Here is a 21,317-nt window from a genome sequence, read left to right on the forward strand (position 1 = left end):
TATCCATATGCAGTACTTTGCATTTGTCAATGTTAAACTTCAAGATACTCTCATTAACAACCCTACCAACTATTGTATCATCTCTAAACTTGGACATTATGCATGATATGTATTCACCAATAACATTGAAAAATAAACAAATAAAAAAAAAAACAATGGGCCCAACGCTGAACCATGGGTTGATTGGTATTGGATTTTTACTGGCGCATCAGTGGCAACCAAAGCATTGGGGTTTCCACTAATAACATTAGTCCACAAAGAGCAATGTCCACTGATTACCATTCTCTGTCTTCTTCCACTCAATCATCCCTCTATCCATAGCAGCAACTTGCCCTTAATGTCACACTGCTCCAATTTGCAGCAGTCTTTTATGTGCAACAGTATCAAAATTATTGATACCTGATTACCTGAAATCCAAGGATATGATATCAAAATTATTTTTTGCATCCAGTTCATCTGTGACCACATTGTAGTATCCAAACAAACTATTCAACTAAGATTTTTCCCATATCAAACCCATGATATGTCTAAAGTATAATTGTGGTCTTGTCTAGATAATCCTGGATTACTCATTTTACCATCTTACATGAATGTGAGACACATTGGACTGAAGAGCTGTGTGTGGATTTTCAAAGCATATAAGCAATTTCTTTGTTCAAGCCAGAAGAGATAAACATAAAGAGACTATCTGCATGAGTGAAGACAGCATACCAAAAATTATTAGTTTTCTTGTCCTATTTAGGATTGCCAGAAGTCTGCAATTCAGAAGTTCTTTCTCTTGAGTTCAACTTGTCTTCTTTCAAAATTTCTTTTAGACTGTGAACTGGATTTGAATATGAGTCTGTGGCGTTTGCTAATGATTGCCTCTTGTACTTTCAAATTTATAACTCTGAAAATGTGTACACATACACATACTTTTTGTATGAGTTGAAATTGGTTAAATCTATATTTCCTTTTAGCACATTTCTCTAAATAGCAGTAAATGTCCGCCAAATATACTTCCGCTGTCACAGGAAGACAGGCAGCTCCGTTTTCTGTACACAAATCGTTAAGATGGCAAGAACAGCCTATTGCCACCAAATAATTAATCTACTTTTTTAATACCCATGCCATTCACATTTTAATGCCTACCATAACAGATACCCAATGTTGTACCATGCAGAGTCACCTTTCAAATGTTGCAATTAAGAGCAAGCTGTTTTAGATTTGATGATTTTTTTTAAATACAAAAGTGACCACAATAGGATATAAGCTTGGATTCACTTGGATTACTGCCATCTACAATTAAAAATTGGGGTTTTCAGAGTCATCAATAATAGTCATTCTTTCTGTCTCTGTGCAATTTCACCTACAATGCCTGCTGTTTTTGTTCTCCCAGAACCATATTTTTTTGCCCTTTCACCATCAGGAAACACATTTCTGCATAATGCACCTACATTATCATCACAACTCAGAGGAATATCCTGTTCTATGACAAGAGATGCAAATAAAAGTTTACCACATACCGCATCATCAGCACTATAAAAGGCTACATGTATTTTCTGCATTTCTTTCTATATACTGCACGTTGTCCTTATGCTTATTTGTTTGCAAATGTCTTATTGACATTAGGTTTCTGGCCACTTGAAACTGAAAAATGACATCTACTACAGCATATAAGGCAAACATGTTACCTCTTCAGGTTTTGCAGTACATGGAAAATCTTGCATATGTGTTCTGAGATTTTATTTCATATTTCTTTGGCATCTTACAGAAAGACATTGGTAATTAGCTTCATTCTACACAATGAAATTGTGCATTTCTAAGAACATTGCACATTTCTATTTTGTAGCATACTATCACAGTACACGAGACCACCAATTTGTTAATGAAAATATAAATAATTTGCAAAAATTTTAAAAAATGCCAATTTTGACAATTTTATTGGTTGTTCTGGCAAAAAGAAGAAAAAAAACTGAGAAATCCTTTGTCATCAATTATATTATTATGGTAAAAAAGGGTCAAATCAAATTTAAAAAAAAAAAAAAAAAAACTGCATTGTAAATCCACAGATTTGAGAGTGCTATGAATTTCACTAACAATGCTTGTTGTTTGTTTTTCCAGAAGCATATTTTTTTTTTCCCTATTTTGCCACATACTTCTGATCAATGCACCTGCATGAACGGCACAATCTAGAGAAAAATAAAAAAACGGAAAATAAGAATAATAAGCAGGAAAATAAGATGCAAATAAATATTCTACCTATAAGGATGTTATCACTAATGAAATGTAATATCTATATTTTGCATTTATTTCTACACACTGCATAATATCCTTATGCTTATATCTGATTACATTACATTCCTGTCACTTAAAATGGCATTGAAAAATTACATCTTACAGTAGAAAAGGAAAATGTATTAACTATTTCAAATAGATGAGAATCACATGCATAAATTGTCTGAAATATTACATGTTATTTAGTACTTACTGAAAGACATTGTTAGTTACACAAGTACAATGAAATGACTGCACGTTACAGAAAAAAAGATGCTATTATCATGCATTTCTTTGCAATGTGGACTACTGACAAAAATAAGCAGAAATTTCAGATTTTTTAAAAACTTCCAATTTTAACTTAGTGACTTTTTTAGCATAAAGCTTGTCCAGATTCTTCCAATATCTTTCTGACAGAAGACCACAAGAGACAACGAGAAGGGTGTTTGGTATGATAGGTGTTGATTTGCCAAGATCACTGATATAAAAATAAGAAGGAAAGTAAGATGCTAGAAGATGCTACAGTATAATGCAGAGGGTTGGAAACAGAGTTGTAACAGAGGCACAGATTGACTTGCAGCCAATGGCTTTGGTCATAAGGCTTGAATACCATTTAGATAAGAAACAAGTTTCCTACCCTTAGCCTGTTCAGAATCAAGTTTTAATATAGCCAAAGTATAACGCTGAAGGTCCGGATACAAGCAAACTTTGATATGGTACATTCTTATCTTAAATAGTCTTAAAATAATTTGTTTTACTGGAAAACCTAAAGGCTAAGATTTTAGAGTGGAATGAAGAATAAATGATTTCATCATTACAAGAATAATTTCTATGATACAATATAAGCAAACAGGATTGAAAATTTTAAACCAATAATTTTTACTAAGGAAGAGAGGAATAGTAATTATGTGCAAATCATCCCATTTCACATTCCTATAATGCCAAATGATGTGACACAGATTGGCCTGAAGAGAGAATCTCCATTGAAGAAGAGATGACCACCACCAAACTGAGATGTGAAGTGCTTAGGGGGACCAATATTAACAGTGTATTTTGAAGGGCTGTCTGTGAGAAAAAGATCGAGAATGTTGGGTGTATTTATAGAACTGTCTGGTATTCTGGTAAGTAAATGGACAAGTTGTATAAAAGTAAAAAGCTGAGCTTTCCTTGGAAGACTAAAAACAGTTTCCACCACTTCAAGCCTATGCAGCTATGGAGATCTGACATTAAGCAAAAAAACTGTTATGCATTAAAATCTATTCAATAATCATGTCACCTTCAGGTACATAAAGAACTAGATTTGAATTTTCTCCTATTAGATGTGATAATGCTAATTACAACTGAGAAAGTGATTTGAAAATTATGTTCCAAATTTGTAATGCTGGTTTTATGTTACAGTCTACAAACATACAAAGGGTACTAGGAAAGTTTTGCAATACAGTTTTGTTTATTTAATTTTTTCAAAGTAATTTCCTCTACATTCTATACACCTCTCCATCCTCCGAAACCAATCTTTAAACCAGTTCTGCCAAGTTTCACTAGGGAGTAAAGCACACTCGTTGTCCCAAGCCCGTAGAATGTCCTCATCACTGGAAAACCGCCTCCCTTTTAGCTTCATTTTCACATACGGGAACAGTGCAAAGTTGCAGGGAGCAAGGTCTGGACTGTAGGGACTGTGCTCGAGAAGTTTCAGTCCTGTCGTGGTCAAATATTCGGTGCAGGCTTTGGCGCGGTGAGCTGCAGCATTATCGTGATGGAGGTACCAGGTGTCCATTCTTGACTTTGGTTGCAGGTTCTTCATAGATCCAATGACTTTAGGCAGGCATTGTTCAGTATACCACTTAGCTGTGACTGTCTTCTGCGTGTCCAAAACGACACGTTCCACAATTCCACTCGATTTGAAAAATACAGCTATCATTTTCTTCTTTACAGATCGGGATTTTCTGACAATTACGGGTGTGTCGTCATCATCAAAGACCCAAACTTTGTTTTGAGCCTTGGTCGGCAGATCGTAATAGTACAGCCAAGTCTCGTCACCTGTCACGATGTTGTTCACATACCGAGATTGTCCCTTATCAAACTTTTTTAACATCTCCCGGCACCAAGTCACACGTCGTGTCATCTGCTCTTCAGTCAGTTGATGCGGCACCCAGAGAGAACAAAGTTTTTTCACGTGCAAATGATCTTGCAGAATCGAACGAATTGCTGGTGCATTTAGGCCCAAAGTATCCTCTATCTGTTGGTAGGTCACTCGCCTGTTTTCGTCAAGCATTTTCCTCACAGCAGTAACGTTTTCCTCCGTAACTGACGTTCGTGGCCTTCCCGGCCTCTCAGAATCCTCCAAAGTGAAATTTCCCCTTTGGAATTCTCTATACCACCTGAATATCGTTGTACGATGTGGACAATCATCATCTAGTGCAAGAGTCATTTCTTCTAAGCACTGGTCTATGGTTAAACCACGCACGAAATTATACCGCAAAACTGCCCTTATCTCATTTCGTGACCACGATGCCATTGCAAGCACTTTACACTCTCACTACTAATGAATAACTGAGCCCATCGACTTGGCGCGGCGGCTACTATGCACATATGAACATGTCTCAACATGCAGCAACAAGCAGCTTCCTGTGATTCATTGTTGCGTCATATTGCAAAACTTTCCTAGTACCCTTTGTATGCTTTAAATTAAGCAGAGTGACAGTATGTATAATGAGGGTGGTGCATTACACCCCCCAACCAAATGAGTAGATAAATATGAGTCAGGTTGATTTGCTCAACCGACATTTCCACCTAGGGCTACCACTTCACAATTGAGGTTCTCATTTCAGCTGCAACAGCTTGTTACCCTGAGCCTGACAGATTTGTAACAACTGTTCTTCAAATATTCTAGATAACTCTGTACACAGTACTTGATAACTAGCAGAGTACAACTGTTTAGTTAACATTATAAGCACCAAAATTAGCTGTAACTTACTTTACTTCATGACAGGATACTCTAAAAACCAGAACAGATCATTCCTTGCTCACTCAATAGGCTTAGTCATGTGAGTGATCTTGGGGCTATTTTACTTGCAAAAAGTTCTGTAGAAGAGATACCACAGGAAATGACACGGAACTAGAAAAAGTGGAATACACTACTATTGTCTTGTCATTCCTACTTTTGAGTCATTGGTATATATTTGAGGAGCTACAGCTACACACACACAGCGTGGAGTTTTCTGATGACGAGATTTTCTGCCTCTTTTCCCTATTGTTAAAAGAAGTTATCACAGACTGGTGTATACTGATTGAGTGCCTATTTATCGTCTCATCACGGATTATTTCCAGAATCGCTCACTTGTGGCCTCCAGTGGATCCTGCTCTGTTGCGAGACCTGTGACTCGTGGTGCCCTCAGGGATCAGTTCTCAGACCAGAATGCTGGAATGTGGTCCTTGATGGGTGGCTGGCTACCAAACATAATTGCACTACTAAGGTCGCTTATGCAGGCGATTTAATTATCCTTGTTTCTGACAACTCCAGACTACAACTTGAAATCCATGCTAATGAAGTCCTATCAGACCTAGATGAGTGGTGTAGTACACATAAAGTAACTATTTCTGTTCCCAAAACAAATTCTTCTCAAAGGAAAATTAGACCCAAATAGACCTCCAAGTATTAAGATTAAAGAACAATCAATAAAATTAGTTAACTCGTACGAATACCTAGGAATTATGTTAGATAACAAACTTCAATTCATTACCCATGTTAAATATGTACTAAGCAAAATCAAGACTGACAGGCAAAATAATCCAGTGTCGGCACTGGATTATTTGCCCCAGGGGCTCACATCTGGTGAGTATGGGCTTGGCAAACCCAGGGTCCTGAGCTGGATATCATCATTCTTCTCTTTCTTGGTGATTCCTTTCTACTTTTCTCTCTCTCTCTCTCTCTCTCTCTCTCTCTCTCTCTCTCAGAGTAACACAGGATTTTTTTTTTTTTTTTGGCTGGTGCAGCATAAGCCTCAGGCTTCCTTGCACCTTATGGCTAATAATAATAATAATAATCAGAATTACCAGAGGTTCTTGGGGTCTGAAACCCTCCACTCTCAAAGCTGTACTACAAATGCATATTTATTCCTATTGTCTGCTATGCTGCGGGCACTTGGGGCCCCAGTACATGCAGAGTTATGGTGGAAAAAAAACTTGACTCAAGCCCAGTGCTTCTTCCTGATTGCAACTTCAAGAGTGTGTCACACGATCTCAATGTCAGCACTACAAATAATCAACAGCAAACTGCCAATTAAATACGATTACTTTCAGTATTGTATAAGGAAGGGTATTGCAGCACAGTTCAACCAGTTTTCTGTTAACCAGGATGTGCCAGTGAAAGAAAACAACTCTAGATTTAGAAACCAGTTCCTCCAGGAATGGAAAAAACGAATGGATTAATGCAGACACTGGAAGAATTACTACCCTTTTTATACCTCAATTTGCTGAATTTGACAAAAAACATTGGCCCTGGTTTAACCTAGGTCTTCGCCTAACTTTCCTTCTATCCAGGCATGGCAGCCTAAACTCAAAAGTTATTTGGAGCCCGCAGAAAATAATAAAATACTTTGAAATACTAATTGTGTAGAGTCATACATATTTGTTTCCTGAAAAATATTATCCATTTGTATATTCCAGCACTGTACTAAATCTTATTTAAATTGATTTGTTTTACACTGGGTTTATTACTGTTTATTAGTGGTCCACTTAGGCTCAAATAAGTATGGCCAGATGGAATGAAAATGAGGACTATTTTTTCTGTTGCTGTTATTTGGTTTTTAGGAGCATTAGTAACTAAGGCCATATTGCTCCGGGGATATGCGATGGTCATTCCCTGATCTTTCCGCATCCTCCGTATTTGGTGGTCATGGGCTCGAATTCCGGCCTAATCAAGAAGCGTGTGCTAAGCACTGCTGCTCCTGCCCACCTGGCTACGGAGGGCCTATTTTTTCTGCACAGTGTGACTCTATACACACATTGTGAATAGAAGATATTGTGAATGCTCCTCAGGCAATCTCTAGGACACTGTAATGGATAATGTCTAGCCAACTTAGTGCAGTTTCCTTGACAAAATCACAGATTGGAGCTATTAGGCCTAGAAACCTGATACTGCAACTTCTTACTTTACATGTTTAAATTATTAAATTACAAGAATTTAAAATAACGTGTAGCAACCATATTTACGGAAATCATAAATATGGTTACACGGAAGTTTCACATAAATAGTTAAAAATACAATGGACCCCGCTTTACAATTGGTTCACTGTACAATCAAATCACGTTACGATGGACTCACCATAGTAAAGTACTGTTCACTATACGATGTGTAGTAAAGCGCAGGTCATTGTGATCACGTTTGTGAAATGAATTTTAATTCTATTAAACAGCGATTCTAATGAACAAAAATAGGAGGAATATTATCTACAGGCTATAAAAGTAAAGATATATTAACCACAGATTTACCCTTTATTACCTATCCAATTAAAAAATTAAATGATACGTGAAAATCAGAAGAATATATGTGATAACTGTAATAATTAATACGTACTGTAATATGTATATACTAACTAGTTGACTTTCCTGTTCACTGACATTTGTGGGGTAGGGGTTAAAATTTAAAACAGTAAAAAGATAAGCAATCAATAACAAAGAACACGGCGCACACAAATTGCAAGTAACATGATACGCGCAAATGAGAATGGAGTAACAAGTTACAAAATTTTAAAAATAAGAATGAAGAGAAAATTCTGAAAAGTAATTTTTTTATATGATCGAAGATTCCGTGGAAGTGTAAACACATTTCGCCATAATAACCCACATAATTCCAGCTGTCAGTATTATCACAAATTCAATAAGATCGAGTTTACCACCCGTTTATGATAGATTGCACTAACAGAAAAGCCCAATAAACAGGTGACTGCTAATTGTTTTATGGTTGTGACCACCAGAAATCCGACTGAACTACGTGGTACGGTCACAGACAATTGTAGGGTAATCTCCAGTGCTATGGTCTCTTGCCCCAATTAAGCGGCATGTTGTCCCAATTAAGTGAAGTAAAACCTGGCTATTTTCTCGATTGGGTTCTGTTTTTTAAGATTTGCCCCAAATAAACGGCTGCCCCGATTAACCGGTGGCCCAAATAACCGGAATCCACTGTACTTATATAATAATTTTATTCTTTATATAGAGGTACTAAATAAACATCAATTATAGATCTCTACAAAAATAAAAAGATATGGTACAATGGATACCGTACACCTTTTTAAAATGAAATAAATATATAAATTTCAAAAAAAAAAAAGTTTGAGTAACTTAAATCCAAATTACATGGCACCCCTGAAATGTTGTTGCAGCACCCCAGTTGAAAGCCATTGACCTAAATATTTCTTTTTTTTTTTTATGAAAACCCCAAACACGAAAGGTATTAAAACCTATAGTACTTAGTACCATGCATGGGTTGAAGGAGAAGTATGGGGGGAGGGGATGCCGGAAACTTTGCTCTAGAGACTAAACATGGGTTTCACCACTTCAAGCATAATGTGGATGCATTATAACTAAGTGTTCCACATTAGACTCCAGAAGATCGGCCAGTAACTTCACACAGTAACTTAAAAATTTAATTTACAGCTAATTAGGAAACAATTCTAACTGCACAACTAATACTCGATCTATTCCTCACCAACAACCCTTGGAAGTGCTGCACAACCAATTTAAGTTATTCTCTAGTTACCTCAGATCACAACTTGGTGATAGTATCTCCTCCAATGGAGCCTCTCTTCCCATGGTAATTCTCAGCCTTGTGGTTGTTTGGCATCACAAAAATGCAAAATGAGATGATCTGCACGATTTCTATTGCTTTTGTCATAGCTGCAGACTTTTCTTCCATATAATTTGCTCATATTGTGTCAGTGAAACTATGCTTGTAGGGATAAAACTGTTTATTCCATACTAAGCCCCCTCTTTTTCCTTTATTTAAACCACGGATTTTCAATAAATTCTTTAAGGTTGTTCAAGAGAAAAGTATGTCATATCAGAGTTTATTTGTACGCGAATGTCCAGCTTCATTTTCTGCCTACACTAAAGCTCATAACATTTCTAAACAATGTACTAATAAATCCAAAAACAATTTAGAAACTCTCAAAAATGCATTCATCAAAATTTATCAGAGAAATTTACAAAATAATATGCCTCTGGGGTACCGCAGTATTATACTGAATTTCCCAAGACAACAAGTACTATACTTCAGATGTAACAAAAGACCATTCTCAGAGAAACAAGATAACAAAATTTGATATTAGAAATCAAAATTTTGAAGACTAAATGCATAAGCCTTGTATTATGGGTTGAAATTGACTATATAATATCGATATAAATAAAGAGAATAAAGAAGGTAAATAAAGAGTATAAATAACAGTATCTCCCCTACTAGAGAAGCGTTATTTATTCGAAGTAGTGCAATACATGGTATCTCTTTGTGAAGGTAGCCACAATGAGATAAAATCAAACAATGCCTTTACACTACTTAGGTAGTTAAATTTATGGGTAAACTATGGTGTATTTACACAGATATTATATAGTTAATTTCAACCCAAAATACATTATCAATTGTGCATTTATTCTTCAAAATATTATCACTATCTTCACCATTTGGCATCTCTCATATTGTGGAATTAACTTCACAACCGCAATGGCATGTTTGCATTATCAGGGTACCTGCCTGCCCACAGATGAGTGAGCCAACAAGCTCCAAAACCATGCCGTCTGGGTGGTGGTGGTGCCCACTGAGAAAAAATAATAGCAGTCTCCTCTACTAGAGAAGTGTTATGTATTTGAAGTAGTGCAATACCTGGTATCTCGTTGTGAAGGTAACCAACAATAGGAGACAAAATCAAACTGCTTTTTTACACTACTTAGGTAGTTAAATTTATGGATAAACTATGGTGTATTTACACTGATATTATATAGAAATCAAAATGAAAATAGTAATGTTTAGTCCAATTTAACATTGGATAGGTGAGATAAATCCCTGGGTCCCTTGTTCAAGGGGTGTACTCATATTCTGCTTGAGCATTACGGTAAATAGGTAATGTAAATAAAATAAAAAATGTAATAAAGTGCTACAGCATGTGCCTTTTGTATGCAATAAAGAGTTCTAATTATGTGTAATTTCAAGATTAAAATTTCTGCCTACCTATGTTATTTCCATCTACTAAGGTAAATATTTATTCGTTTCCAATCGAAAGTAATATACAGATCATAATCAGATGTTTCGTGATATATTCCTACCAGTTCTTCAGCAACTGATGTTGGTACTTCACCATTAAAAAAACAAAATGAACGAAGATTTAACTTGCATGATTTTCATTCCCCCTCACCAATCTTGTTGCCCTTCTCTGTACACGCTCAAGCAAATCTACATCCTTCCTAAAATGAGGCCTCCAGGCCTGTACGCAGTACTCAAGGCGTGGCCTGACCATTGTCTTATACAGAGGGACACCTTTTCCCTGATAGCAAAATTCCCATATATCATTGACAAAACCCTATGATCTGCCCTGGCAGCTTGTCTGCGTTGCTCAGAAAACTCCATATCTGACTGCACAATTACTCCCAGGTCTTTTTCATTTTCTACCACCTTAAGTGTAGTAACAAACAGTTGGTACGTTTCTCTGGGGTTACTTCTACCCATATGCAGTAGTTTGCATTTGTAAAAGTTAAACTTCAGTTGACACTTCTTAGCCCATCTGCCCAAATTTTCTAGATCCTGTTGCAGTAGCACACTGCTATTACTGTCATTAACAACCCTGCCAACCTTTGTATCATCTGCAAACTAAGCCTGATATACCTTCATCAATATCATTGATAAATATACAAAATAACAGTGGACCCAACACCGAACCCTGTGGGACTCCGCTAATGACATTAATCCACAAAGAGCAGCACCCATTGATTACCACCCTCTGTCTTCTCCCACTCAACCATTCTTTTATCCATTGTAGCAACTTACCCTTAATACCATTCTGCTCCAATTTGTACAATAGTCTTCCATGCGCAACAGTGTCAAAAGCTTTCCTGAAATCCAAATATATCATATCAAAATTATTTTTTGCATCCAGTTCCTTTGTAACCACATCATAATATCCTATCAAATTTGTCAGACAAGACTTTCCCTTAACAAACCCATGCTGTGTCTGAATTATTGCTGCAGTCTTGTCTAGATGATCCTGCAATGCATCTTTAACCAGTGACTCCATTATTTTACCCGGAACAGAAGTTAAACTAACTGGTCTGTAATTACTCGTGTCACCCTTTGATCTCCTTTGTGAATTAGGGCTACATTTGCACATCTCCAGTCCATGGGACCTCCGCTGAGTCCAAGGATGCTCTCGTAATTATGGTTAAGGGTTTGCTTAGTTGCTTTGCCACCTCCTTTAATATAGCTGGATAGATCCCATCCACCCCAGGTTCCTTTCTTATGTTTAACTTCAACAATTTCTCCTCCACTTTGCTCTCAGTTATTACAAAATCATTAATCACCCTGCTACAATGATAACCTTCTGCCATTTTCAAACCTTAATAACTCCTCACGTGTGAATGTAGATGCAAAATACTCATTCAGTTTGTTTGCTATCTGAGCAGGATCATCAACAGTCAAACCATTGATATCAAGTGGACCAATCAGATTCATCCCCTTCCTTTTAGAGTTTATATAAGTAAAGAAATCCTTGCTGTTTTTCTTAGCATCCTTTGCCAAAGATTTCTCGTAATCTGCCTTCACCTGCCTAATCTCCTTTGTGGACCTGATTACAGACTAGCTTATATCTGCCATAGGCTCAGATCTGTCTTGTCATGTATTATTTGAGAAATATGACAAATGAATCAAAATATTGCTGGTTTCAGCGCTGCACCTCTAAAAGGTTGGTCCTTAAGAAATCATTTTTCATTATCTGTTTACTAAATATATAAATCACAAAATATTAATATGATATGCAAATATAATTAATACGATACATGTGATACTTCAATTGTTATTAAATCCAGGAGGATATTATTAAAGTGCATTAGAAAAATGTGGATTGTACTATGACTGTATTGTATAACTGTTTTGTTTAGTTTTTAAATCGGTTGGGGGTGGTTAAAGCATAACAAAAAGATCAGTGAATATTATGTTAAGGTATGTACACATTAATTGATTAACTGGTAATTAATTGATAACAAGATAATTTAGTTGTTTACTTTTCACTTTATTAATCACTGACAAAGAAAAAGATAATTTAAGAAATAAAAATAAAGCACACCTGAAATATACAAGGATCACTCAAAAACGTTATCCACTCAATAATGAAGAAACAACACAGCCTCTTCTCCCTCCCTCCACAAAAATTTCTCTTTAATTTCAATACATGACCTCTGGGTTGAAAACAAAGCTTTCTGACCTCTGAAAAAGTTACAGCTTTCTTGAGATTGCCATCACTTGAAAAGTGATGTTCAGACAGGTGTTTCTTCATATTTTTGAAGAAAAAGTAATCATTGAGAAGCAAGTCTCGACTGTAGAGCAAGTGGTTTAATTCATGAAACCCAGAATCTCTCAGAGCAGAAATTTCTTCATGAAACATGTGCACGTGAGCACTGTCGTAAAGAGGCAAGACACCTTATTTCAATTTCTCTCTTCTATGTTTATGGTCCCCATTTTTTTTTATGAAAAGCAGCATAACCATCTCCAGTAATTGTTTTCTTATATACGTAGTCATCATATAAGAAAATAATCAATTTCTAATGTAGTCTATCAAAAGAATTTCTTCCAAATCCTGAAAATGGTAGCTATGATCTAGCTGGTGAAGGGATGAGCCCAAAATTTTTTGGGGCAGTGGTGACCCATGATGCTTCCCCATGAATAGACTCCTATTTGGTATCTCGATCCACATTTCATTACCAATTACAATTTTTGAAAGATACTTATGAATCATGTATATGTAAATTTTATTCACAATTTTCAGCCCCTGTACTGTTTCTGAAGCAATGTAGACATTACACTCACCAGTGAAGCTGACCTTAGGCACGGCTAAATGTTTACGGGGATAGTACTGGCCCCTCAGAAATATTACATTCTCTGGCAATCACAGACACTTTAATACATCTATCCTGAATAATCAGGTCTTCAATTTTTTGTCTCATTTCTGGAGTTACTTTGGTCGGTCGGTCGGCCCAGGGGGCAATCATCTTCTGGATTTTTAACCTCATTTAAACTGCTCAGACCAAAATTTTACTTTGTATTCATAGTGAATGATGTGCAGCTTTCATGTACATGAATGATGTTTGGTGTATTCCCTTCAGTCATCAAAAATATGATGACCCAATGCTTCAATTTTATGACATCCATGTTGTTTCCTTTGGTTTGGGTATTTTAAATCTCTCTCTCTCTCTCTCTCTCTCTCTTTTTTACCTGCACTTCACTTTTCTGACCTGGACTAGCACAAATAAGATACGGACATATATGAGAATATGATTTTAAAAATATATATATAGTTTTTTTTTTATATATATACATTTTATATATATATCAAGCGTATTTATAGTTGGGGGTGGGGGACAAGTAACTTACTGAAGGCCTCTTGCAAGTTAAGTAACATATGCAGTGCATATATTACTTAACTTGTTTTATTAATTTCCTTCATCACTATGATCTGGGAAGCAGAAAACAGCGCAATGAAATTCACCATTTAAAGCATCACCATTTCCAAAATATTTCAAATCTAAGATTCAGTCAAAAACATGGTGGCTATTTTTTGTGACTAAGGGAGTTATCCAAATGATATTTTTGAAAAAGGGTATAATCAATTCATTCCAATACACTAGACAAGCTCATAAAAAGAATCAAATTGGGCAAGGTCTGGCAATACAGTACTGCTCCTTCACAACATGATGACCTCAATGCAGCTGTGAAACAAGCAAGAATTTTGCCACTGCAATTTCAAGATATTCTGCATTCTCTTTATAAGCCCAGATCAGAACCAAGCAACTTTTAGTATTAGTATTAACCACATAGTGCAAGCAAGCGATAGGCTGTCACTGAACTAGCTAAATAAATATAACATATATCTGAAGTGTGAAATAAAGGTCCAGGACTGGTGCTGTTGTGGCCATGTTTGAAGGGTTTGTTCTGTTTATTTTAAACAGAAGTGGTCTGTTGTAGTTCAAACTTTGTCCAGCAGATGGTGGTACAGACTGTCCAGTAAGCTGACAGGCTGCGAGTAACAACCAGTTTCATTAGTGGCATTAACATCCATTCCATGTCAAGTGGCCTAGGGGTCCCTGCTTGACCATCTTCAATTTTGTTGAAACTTGGTGTGGATGTTTAAACAGGTTTCAAATGAAGCTGTGCAAAATTTCAGTTAAAAATATAGTATGCTTGAGGCACCAGCACCTTTTTTGTGGAGGTCATATGTGTTATGCGGAATAAATCACAAAACATTTTCAAAGTTTTAAGTGTTACTATTGCACAACGGTGAGAGGTAGTGCTCTTAAACTTGGTATACCAAGTTAACTTTTGGCAGAGAATGCAAAACTCTTTGGTGTCCAGGCTCAAAACCCTTCACATTTTTTACAATGTGGTCTAAAACTGGCACCAAAAATTTGTTGCAACAAATTTAAGCAAGACTTTTGAAAGTCATAACTTTGACATAAAAATCTTTGGACATTCCACTTACCAACTCCATGAATTCAGCCAAACTAAATATCTGCTCTTATACTTGTTTTCTGCCCGAGATATTTTTTTGAAAAAATATCTATTTTGACCTATCTTACAGAGGGCAAATATCTTGATATGGGACACAATATTAAGATATTTGCTCAATTCTCTCGTTTTTGTTACCAGTCGAAAGAGCAAAGTTTCAGCTACAAGGATCATGGTTTAACTGTTTTGTGTCTTTGCACTTAAGGCCTTAAAATTAAGCCTAAACATCAAGTAGTTTTATGTGCCGTGTTGTTATTTTGTGTGATTTTTTTTTTTTTTTTTTTGTTGCAGAAAACTTCCTTAATCCTGCCTAATGCTTAGAATAACCTAGAAATAAAGTATATTCTAGAATTCTGGAATATTCTAGAAGAATACCCAAGAATTATAGAATTCCGGGAACATTCTAGAATATTCTTGAATTCCAAAAAAAAAAAAAAAAAAAAAAAAAACTGATGAACATTCTAGAACTCTGGAATCATACAAAAAAGGTATAAATAGCTGATATTTGAACCATGCTGTTATTAATGTGTTTTATCTTCGTTATGAACAGTTTGTTTATTTTGTTCTTCTCTTTTTTATTGTTTGACTGTAATAAAGTTAAGTTTTCATCGCTTGCAGAAATGTCCGCTTATTAGTCAGCATGAAAGCCATGGAATCAGAAGATTTTGCTGGAGATAAGCTGGACTCATGCACTATCAGTCATATGGATAATTATAAATGTCAAGTGCCTTTCCTATACATGCAAAACTGGATTAAAATTATTTAAAGAATTTGAATATCAACAGCTGATAGGTCAATGCTGTGAATTAAAACCGGGTGAAGAAGAATTTGTCTACATCATGAAGCTTTGCTTTTGACAAAATTTGTATTTTTGCAGTGTTCATATTGCAATCCTTTCCAAAAGAAAAATCATATGGTGAAAAAAAGTTTACAACCAATTGATTTATCAATGGCAGACTACCTGAAAGACCTAACAAAACTAGACATAAAACCAGGACAGAAGCTATGCCCACCATGCCAAAAAGAGTCTAACAGCTGAAAAGCAGCAACAGGAACATCAACTTCATCTGGATCAGACCATGATGACAAAATGCACGTGACTGAAAGCTTGAACACAAGTTTGATGGCTAGTGGTATTCCTCCTCTGAAATTTCAGCAAATGGCTAAGAGAGGCTCACAAGGCTATGCCAAAAGGAAGGCAAGTCAAGTACAAGATGTAATTGCCAGTAAAATTGCATCTATTGGTGGCTTGGATCCAAATGACGTCATGGAGCCAAGTGCAAGTCATTGTGTGGAAATTGCTTAGATTACAATGAGCTGCTGAAAGAATTGAAAGAAAAGTTGATGGTATCAAGTCATTCAGAAAAACTTAAATGTTAACACCAGCTCTAGTTAGTTGGTCCATAAAGTAAACAATGGAAGGTTTTAGTGTCTCAGAAAGAATGGTCAAGAAAGCTAGAAAACTTAATGCAAAAGAAGGAATCATGGCCATACCTGGAAAAAAGCACTAGCCATGACAAGTCACCATGTGATGGAATTAATAGAACAATAAAACGATTGGCAGCATGTGCAAGTCTCCAATGCCCAATTGAAAACCAAATCCTGACACCAAGAAACATGTTTGAATTTTGTGCCAAGCATGTGATTGGAATAAAATTCTGTTTTGTTTCTAAAGAGGAAATTGAGCAAGTAAGGCCATTCATTTCAAGTAAAAAGATTCATAGAAGGTCATACTGCTGGAACAAGAGAAAATCATCACTTCATTCGTATTGATGCAAGACAGATTCGTGTTTGCAGAGTATCAAATGACATGCCATCATCATTTGCAGCTCATATAGATCAGACTAGTGAAACCAATATTCAGTATGTGCCAATTGTTAATTTACAACCTGGCCAATACGTCGCTTTGTATTTATGACAATAATTAGTGGATTGGAAATATTTGTGAAATTTCATTTGAAGAACATGATGTATTGGTAAATTTCATGCATCCTCATGGAGCAACTTGCTCATTTCACTGGCCTGCTAGACAAGATGTCTGCTGGATTCCTGAACAACAAATTATTGCCAATCTTCCAGCTCCAAAAACAACAACAATATAGCTTGCCTGAAGTAGTAATATCAACCATTAATGAAACATTCCAGTCCATTACAGGCACAATATGGCCTTAGCAGCCCTTGTGCCATTAAACAACATATCAACCAACCAACCAGTCCATTACGAAGAAGTGATTCAATACCTTCACACTCACTTGCTTATTTCAAATAGTATTGTGCTTTAAATAAATTTTGTTGCTTCTTTCAAGCGTGGAAACTAATAGAACATCATCTTTATGCTTGGAATCCTGAATAAAGACCACTTTTCAGGCTTGGGTACTTGCACTAAAGAAGCCCATGCAATTTCTTTTCTTGCCATTTGCACCCCAATTGTAAAAAAAAGTAGCAAGACACAAAACTGAAAAACCATAATTCTTGCTGCTTAAAAGCTGCTCTTTCCAATGGTGGCAAAAACGAGAGAATTAAAGGTGTCCCACATTAAGATATTGTCCCTAAAGGTAAGTCAAATTTTAACTTTCAAATTTTGAGTATCTTTGAAGGAAAATATCTCAGCCAGCAAACAAGTATAAGAACTCATATTTAGTTAGGCTGAATTCATGCAGATGTTAAATGGAATGGCCAAAGAAGAAGGTACCAAAGATTTTTATTTCAAAGTTATGACTTTAATTTTTGGCAAATTTTTGGTGCCAGTTTTAGACCGCATTGTAAAAAATGTGAAGGTTTTTAAGCCTGGACACCAAAAGTTTTGCATTCTCTGCCAAAAGTTAACTAAGTATACCAAGTTTCAGAGCACTACCTCTCAATGTTGTGCAACTTAAAACTTTGAAATTTTTTTTTTTGTGATTTGCTCCGTATAACACAAATGACCTCCATAAAAAAAAGTGCTGGCCTCAAGCATATTATATTTTGAACTAAATTTTTGCACAGCTTCTTTGGAAACCTGTTTAAACATCTACACCAAGTTGCAACAAAATTTAAGATGGTCGAGCAAATACCATCTTCAAAATTAGGCCACTTGACATGGAATCACCCATGTCACAATTTTCATTGGAGCAACCAAAATATCAAATATTGCTTTAGACCAGGAAAATCAACAGAAACGTATGAAATGTTAACTGTTTATGGTGGTGAAACAGTACGTTAAACATACCAGCGTGTTGAAATGGTATAAGCGGTTTAAAGATTGGTGTGAGGATGTTCACTTTGACCCAATAAGTTGGAGTCTGTCGATCTCTCAAAATCAGGAAAGAGTTGCAAAAGTTTGGGAAATTGTGACAAGAGACCATCATTTGATCCTCAGAATGATGGCTGATGACTTGGATGTGAATAAGGAAATGATTCATCAAATTCTGCATAAAGATTTAGGGAAAACATCTAAACAAAATTCGTGCCACATAACCTCACTGATGAGCAGAAGCAATGAAGAGTGTCATCATGCAAAGATTTCTTCTAGACTTGTTGAGGCAACCCTAATTTCCTCAATTGTATTGTCACTGGAGATGAATGTTTGGCATTTCAGTATGACTCAGAGATGAAGCAACAAGCCACATAATGCAGTGGACTTCAAAATCATCACCAAGGCCCAGAATGTTTTGTTTATAGATGTCCAGGATCAAGATGACGCTGATCACATTTTTTGACAAACAGGGTGTGATTCACAAGGAATTTGTTTCTGAAGGGGAAACACTCAATGCTGCATTCTACACTACGTTATACAATGGGATTATGACCTCCCTATCTCTGCAAAGTAATGTTTGACAAACCATCAAAAGGACACATTGGACCTTACTTGCCGCCCGTCTGCAAGTGCTTCAAAGACTGGATTTGGATTTTTTTTTAGCAGAACTGAAGTGTATTTCACAGGTGAGGCCACAATTTTGAGAGAAAAGCAGCTGGTTCTTGTTATACGACAATGCCCCTGCCCATTTTTGTCGTAAAGACATTTCTGATGAAACGTGGTACCATATCTTTTCCTCTGTCTCTTTCCTCAAAGAAAAGAGATTTCAGGATGATGAAGACAGAGAAACATTATTGCAAACTGAACATCTCTTTGAATGCCTTCACTGACTCTTTTTATGAAACTTTTAAACAATGTAATAAGTGCATTCAGGTGGTGATTACTTTGAATAAAATTGGTTATAAGAAAGAACTGTTCTTTAACTTTTTATAAAAATTGTTTTATTTTTATTCAAAATAATCATCACCTGAGATTGAGTGCACTTATTACACTGTTTTAAAAGTTTCTGAAAAGAGTCAATGAGGTGGGGGGGGTTAATCCATTAATAATAATTGGGATAAATGTAAAAGTTACGTCATATCAGATTAATGCCATCAATAGTAGATTGAACATTACATCAGTCTGTAATATAGTTATTATGGTAAAAGTATAATATGTACTATATAGGTACTGAATATGTATATAAACATAACAGTATACAGTGGGCCATTAGGCCAAAATAACTTATAAAGACTAAGATAGCTTTGTGTAGGTCTACATTGCCATACCCTGGAAATATACAATTAGTAATAATATCTAAAATAGAATACAATAATGATTATGTAGCTGATTATTGACTAGATACATTGAAAGGAACTTTTTCAAAGGCTAACCCCTTTCAATATATCGCATCAATAATTAGCAGAGCTATCTGTTTCTGATTGCCATCTGCCTGTTTAACTAGGTCCAATTAATAATCATAAACAATAATGGCTGTTTGGTTAAAATTTAAATTTAACAGCAAACAGGCAAGATAACAGCTAGCCAGACAGATAACTGGCAGATGGCAATCAGATAAACAGGCAGATGACAATCAGAAACAGATAGCTCTGCTAATTATTGGTGGGATATATTGAAAGGGGTTAGCCCTTGAAAAAGTTCCTTTCAGTGTATCTACAGGTCAATCAGCTACATAATCATTATTGTATTCTATATTAATACTAACTGTATGTTTATTTTCAGGGTATGGCAATGTAGACCTACACTGGCTATCTTAGTCTTTATAAGGTATTTTGGCCTAATGGCCCACTGTATACTGTTATGTTTATATACATATTCAGTAACTATATAGTATATATTATACTTTTACCATAATAACAATATATATATATTTCTTTATTTATTTATTTATTATTATTTTTTTTAATTAATAGAATTTATGATATAGATTTAGAAAATATTCTGCACATTGCTAAGACAAATATCATTCCAGCTTTGATTCACTGACTAAAATAAACAGTATCAAATCTCTCATTGAATATTAAAAAAACAAAAATATTGCAATTTTTGTTGCTTGAATTGTATTTGTATTTTGTTATTATAAGTGCATTTTTGTAATTTTATCTTGAATTTGTATTTTGTTTTTCTTATTAATAAAATTAATTGTGTTCTTGTATGCATAAATATTACAATAAATAACTGTTTATAGCATTTTTTTTCATTATATACCATTTTAATAATCATAAAAATCATGGAAACCCAAAAAAAAATTAATAATAATAATTAGGCTCATGTGTACCTAACAGACATTTTACATTTTATTTGACATATATATAATAAAAATTAAAAATAAATATTTAAGAAAATAAAAATAAAACAAACAATCTGTGTTTCCCTCTTCACTCTGAGGTGTATCCCCCAAAACTATAGGTGTCCTTCTGCACTCAACAAGTGGGCTGCTTATATTTTGACCCATCCAAGAATCCTGTGTTTTTTTTTTTTTTTTAAGTTGAGGTCTCCATACTTGGACACAAAATTCCCAAAATGCACTCTAACAATTACCTTATACAATGGGATTATGACCTCCCTATCTCTGCAAGGTAATGTTTGATAAACCATCAAAAGGACACAATGAACCTTAATTGCTGCCTGTCTGCAGTGCTTGAAGAACTTCATGTCTAACATTTATCCTAACTCCCAAATCTATTTCTACCTCTATTGTTTTAATTCAATCTCAAGTGTATAAGTTATTCTGGGGGTTCTATTCCCTAGTATTCTCTCTCCTTGCATTTTGCTGAATTAAAACAGAGGCAACCACTATTCTGACCATCCATGAAGCCTATCATATTAAAGGAATGCTTCTCGATAATGATCATTAATTACTCAAATTTTGACATCACACCTTCTATCAATGTGATTTATGTAAATCAGAAACAGCTGTCCCATAACCAATCCTTTGGGTACCCAACTTTTATACTTATATCAAGTCACTGCCCTCTGCTTTCTGCTTTGCAGCAACCCTGTGATCCA

At 35.5% G+C, this 21,317-nt stretch overlaps 1 protein-coding gene across 2 annotated transcripts in view; it reads right to left on the reverse strand.

Moving 5' to 3' along the window:
• LOC150088369 (WD repeat-containing protein 20) overlaps nucleotides 1–21,317 on the reverse strand; it is a 329,684-nt gene that overhangs the window by 159,105 nt on the left and 149,262 nt on the right. The gene's annotated exons all lie outside the window — the stretch shown is intronic.

This window comes from Mastigoproctus giganteus, chromosome 3 (assembly GCF_048544385.1).
Source record: "Mastigoproctus giganteus isolate SK-2022 chromosome 3, ASM4854438v1, whole genome shotgun sequence".
NCBI classification, from domain to species: Eukaryota; Metazoa; Arthropoda; class Arachnida; order Uropygi; family Thelyphonidae; genus Mastigoproctus; species Mastigoproctus giganteus.